Source organism: Fringilla coelebs, assembly GCF_963513975.1.
Source record: "Fringilla coelebs genome assembly, chromosome: 15".
In the NCBI taxonomy this organism is placed as follows: Eukaryota; Metazoa; Chordata; class Aves; order Passeriformes; family Fringillidae; genus Fringilla; species Fringilla coelebs.
Window position 1 is genome coordinate 17,867,329 of NC_140041.1, and position 5,203 is coordinate 17,872,531.

A 5,203-nucleotide genomic window follows, 5' to 3' on the forward strand; every position below is an offset into this window, starting at 1 on the left:
GGCAGGTGTTATCTGCCAGCACAGCAAGTTCTCCTCCTGGCAAAATTCCAGTTAATTGCCTGAAAGTCCTTTTGCATTGTCCAAATCCTGAACAAGTGCATGTGTCTTGCTTTTGATTTTTAAGTGGTTTTTTTATGTCTAAACTAGTCCTCACAGCTAGACCAGTACAATAACTGGTGCCTCCTCCTGGTGCCACTGGCCACAACTCAGGGAGTGCCAGGGAGTTTTGAGTCACACTTGCTGGATTTACAACCTCTACTAAGAAAAACCTGCTTTATGAAACACAATCTTTTAAATATAAGTGCTCCTAAACCAAACAGTTCCTGGCTCTAGTGTTCCAACAGTTACTTACCCTCCTGGTTACCAGCATGTGCCTCCTTTCCAGCTGGAGTTGTCCATCCTCAGCTCCTGCCTTTGTTCCTCCTTCCTTTGCCTGCCAAACACAAAACCTTTCAGTAGCTGGCCTTTCCCCTGAGGTGTTTGCCTCAGAAATAAAGGCAGTGTTGGTCTTGTCCATGAGCTGGGTTAGTCTCTCCCTACAAAGTACTTTCCCCAGGATTTCCATAACATTTGTGGCTCAGACCTTCCATTATTTGACACCAGAACTGACAGTGGGATTTGACTCTGCTTTATGCAGAGGTTCTCACTCTTTTCTCTGTTTGTCCCCTCAGAGACTTTAATCCTTTTGGCTGCAGATGGGCTGAGGTTTAGAATCACAGATTGCCAGGATGGTTTGGCCTGGAAGGGACATTGAAATTCATCCAGTCCCACTCCCTGCCATGGGCAGAGACACCTTCCAGAGACTTCCAGAGACCAGGGACACCTTCCAGAGACCAGTTTGCTCCAAGCCCCATCCAACCTGGCCTCATTCCAGATCCTGCTCATTAGCCCCAAGTTCTGACCCTCAGAGGAGCTGAACACCTGCAGTTCCCTCCATCCCACCAAAAATTTGGAGCATTTAACATCTCTTGAAAGATAGAAAAAGCAGCTCCCCAGTTCACATCTTCAGCTCTGTCTCCCAAAACCCCAGCCCCAAGGGAAGCAGCCACACTCCAGGGCAGGGCCAGTGGGACTGACACAGGCCCAGCACAGCCAATCCCTCCTGCCAGCAGGATCCAAAATCTCCCCCAGCTCATCCCTTGGGACATTCAGGATTTGAAAAAGCACCAAGCTTTGAAGCCCAGTCCTTCCCTCCTTGATTAACACAAAACTTCCTGGGATCTACCTGCCCCTGATTAGCACAGCTCCAGCCTGGGAGAGAGGAGAAGCTGTGGTCACCAGCTCCTAGGCTTTAATTAGCTGTGTTATTCCCAAGGGATTACTGCTGCAGCCAAGAACCAATTACACCCCAGTGCCTCCCTCCAACACGGGCAAAGATGCACTGGGGCACATTAATGTGCAGCATTCATATATTGCTCATTCACAAGCTTTCCCCGTTTGGATGAATCCCAACATCTTCTTGCTCAGCAACTTTTTCCCACCCCGGGCAGGGCTGTGACTGCTGGGGGGGCTCTGGGCAGCGCCTGGCACAGGAATTGTGGCACTAAGCCAGAGACATCACTGCCTACCCTGACAAAGATTAAAGGCTCTAAATCAACTGAAAATTAAAACAAACCCCTTTTTTTCTGATTCTGCACTTCAGTGGGAATGTCCCAACTGGAAACCATCTGCAGCTGCAGCCTGGAGTCCCCAGAACTGCATATTTCTCCCCCTTTGTTTCTCAAGGAGATAATTTACAGATCCTGTGTTCCCTAAATGGATGCAGCAGGATTAGGTTTGCCTTTCCTGGCCTGGCTGAGCCCAGTGCTCTGCTCCTGCTTCCCAGGACTCCCTGCCTGCTGTCCATGGGCTCCGGGGAGTGTCTGGGAGGGTATTGGGCTCCAGGAGCAGCTGCTGAACTGGACTGACACCCAGGCAGCCCGGAGGGTCCGAGAGGAGCCGTGCCTGCTCTGGGATAAGCACACGCTGGCCAGGGGGGCCTTTGTTCCTGTCTCTGGGCAGTGAAGGGCAGCACCCCCTCCCTGCAGACGCTCCAGGGAACAGGGATGGCAGGAAGAGGGGGAAATGCTGTTATCTCGTCTGGGCGGTGGCTGCTGGCAGAGCTTCCTAAGTGTATTCCTGAGTGGTGCTGGAGAGGGCCCAGCAGTCCCTGGGGAGGCAGTGGGGCCAGGGCTTTTCTAATTGCATTTGTCCTATTTCCATGAGCTCCTTTGGCTGTGACCCTCCATCCTGGGGCACTTCTCTGTCTGAGGGACGGAGAATTGCAGTATTTGGAACTTAGGGAAAGGAGGAGGCTGGGAGCTCACAGATTCCCTGCCCATGGCTCCAGCCCTGAGCTGCCCTTGAAGCGCCAGCTCTCGCTGTGCCCCAAGACATTTGTGCCCCTGCTCCCAGCTGGAATGCAGCTGAGGCCTTGGAGCCTGGAGCCAGCAGCAGGTTTTCCAAGGCAAGATGCAGCTGATGGCTCCTGACAGGATCCTGCAGTGTTAATGCAGAGGGTGTGAAGTCCAACCCCCCCAGTTCTGCTCTCACAGCTCATGCCCAATGCTGCCTTTTTAAAAGCAACCACAGCCAAGTGAATGAATCACGGAGGCCTCATCCCCACCCATCTGAGCAGGTTCAGTATTCCTGGGGTCTTATCCTTAGCATGGCCCAGTATCCATCCCTGAACACTCTGGGGCCCCCAGCCCCTTCCCCTGACAGCTCAGAGCCTTCAGTGTTTGGACGAACCCTCCAGCAGGAGCTGCCTCACTTAATATTTAATGACCAAGACAACCACAGGCAGAAATTCCAGTCCCCAAGCTCTTAAGATGTGGAGCTCAGCTGAAAATCTGGATTTCAAAATCAGAACTACCCCTCCTGGGCTTGGAATATTTACCCCAAAACCAGAATATGCCAAAAACCTCTGCAGGGGTGCCCAGTCTGCACGGAGCACCCAAGACTTGTGCTGCAAACCCAGCAAGGAAGGCAACACAAAGAGCACAGAGACACTCAAGGGAAAAGCAGGAGCAGAACCATAAAAGCCAGATATGGAATGTGAATAAACCCCACAGTACGACCCAGCAAACAAGAGGAGCCTTTTCCTGGCTCCCTGCTCTGCAGAACACAACAGGGAGAACAAATCCCAAAACAATTGGAGCAAGGACAGGGAAGGAGGACACGAAGCCAAGGCAGTGAGGGGAGTTGGTGCCAGGTTCTGCCCGAGGGGCTCGGCATGGCGGAGCAGAGGGATGAGCCCTTCCCCAAGGGCCCAGGCCTCAGCACACCTCCCCTGCCCTGGAATCCTCCCAGCATGGGCCATTCCCAGCTTCCCACAAAGCCCTCAAGCACAGAAGGGCCTCTCCATGCAAACCTGACACTCTCTGTGACGCAGATGAGCCCAGGGACCCTGAGGGAACTGGGAGCCCCAAGGGAATTGGGAGCCATGAGGGAACCGGGAGCCATGAGGGAACCGGGAACCATGAGGGAACCGGGAGCCATGAGGGAACCGGGAGCCCTTCAAGCCCAGCTGGGCCTCACCCGAAATGTTCCCAAAAACAGAGTGGGACAGTGTGAGTTCCCAGTGCCACTGTCACTGAGCCACAATTCCCTTCAGCAGTGGCCGTGTCTAAACTCTGACCCCTCACACTTCGGACGGGAATCTCTCCAAAGCCCTCGTGCCAGAGCTGCACTGTCGCCCGCATTAAGCGTCACCCTTTTGATGCCCGGGGGCAGCAGCAAACGCCATTAGAGGGCCTTGTGTGGGCTGAGGGTCACCTTTATCCTTTTGCCAGCCACTGGAGTGAGGATTAATCCACGGAGTAATTGCAGAGCTCTGAAATCTGCCCGGCCAACCTCTCTCGTGGCTCCGTCCCCACAGCGCCGCTGCCAACTCGGTGCCACAAAGGAGAAGCCATTAGCGAGCAATTACACTTCAGCAGGACATCCCCGCCTAATGAGGATCCCGGCTCGGGAGAACTGCTGCAAGGCTGAGGGAATAATGAGAGAAAGGGGATGGGAGTTCCTGCGATCCCGACAGAATGAGAAACAACCATGAAGGAAAAGAAAACCATCTGCTGGAGCTGTGCTCGGGCCACAGCCAGATGTGGGTGTTTGTCACAGCGCTCCCAAAGCACCTCAGGCTGAGCCAACAGCAGCACTTCACAGTAAAATCGATTTTGGGAAAAACTCCTCATTACCCACAGCAGGTCACTACAGCAACCCCTTCCCAGCAGGGTTAGGAGCTCTGGGTACCCACCAGCTTCTGGCATCCTCTGTGCCATAAAAACACCCTGTGCCATAAAACCACCAATGCTTCCTGGATATCAGAACTTCATAGAAATCAAGGTAACTCAAGCAGATTATTTTTTGTTTAGCCCAGGAGCTCAACTCAACTTAGGGAATCTTTCTTTACAGTACCAAAATGCAAGTGAAAAAACATGTATAAAGGCTGCCTCTATCCATAGAATCATAGAACCACGAAGGTTGAAAAAGAACCTTTCAGATCATCGAGTGCAAGCACCAACCCAACACCACCAGGTATTTTGGAAAAATACTTGCTGGCATGGCCCTCCTTTGAGCGCAGTGGGATGGAGCCCTGGAATAGAAATTACCTCTCCAGCACCACCTGATCCCTGCTCCAGGCCAAGGAAACACAGCTGAGAACAAGGCAACTCCTCCCTGGATGGAGAAATCCCCCTGTCCACTTACCTGCGAGGGCAAGCCTTGTCTGAAACTCTGAGAACTCCATAAAAACCAGCCCAAGGACTGTGTGTACCAGGGCAGGAGCCCCTTCCCATGGCATCCTCTCCTCCTCCTGGGACTGTGGCAGAGCCACCAGGGCTTCCTTGGACCTGTTTCTACCACACCCATCTTTTCATACTAATTACAATTTTTCCTACTGCTTTGGAAAGCATCCAGCTGGCTGAGCATAGCTTGGGATCTTCCAGCCACTGTGGTGAAAGGTGAGGTTAGGTAGAGACTTGTCCACATGATGGAATTCCAGCAGTGGACCAGCAACCTCAGTTTGATCTTTGTTTTTTCCAGAAAAACCACTTCTGACATAAAGGCTTTGGGGTCAAAGACTAATAAAGCAAGAAAGTTAAAAACATCAAAACATTATTTCCCTTTAAAAGAGCACTGAAAAAAATCAAGGCTTTATTTGAATAAATGTTACACAACATTCTTTATCATTTTTACTTCTCAGCAAACTTTAAAGGGTGAA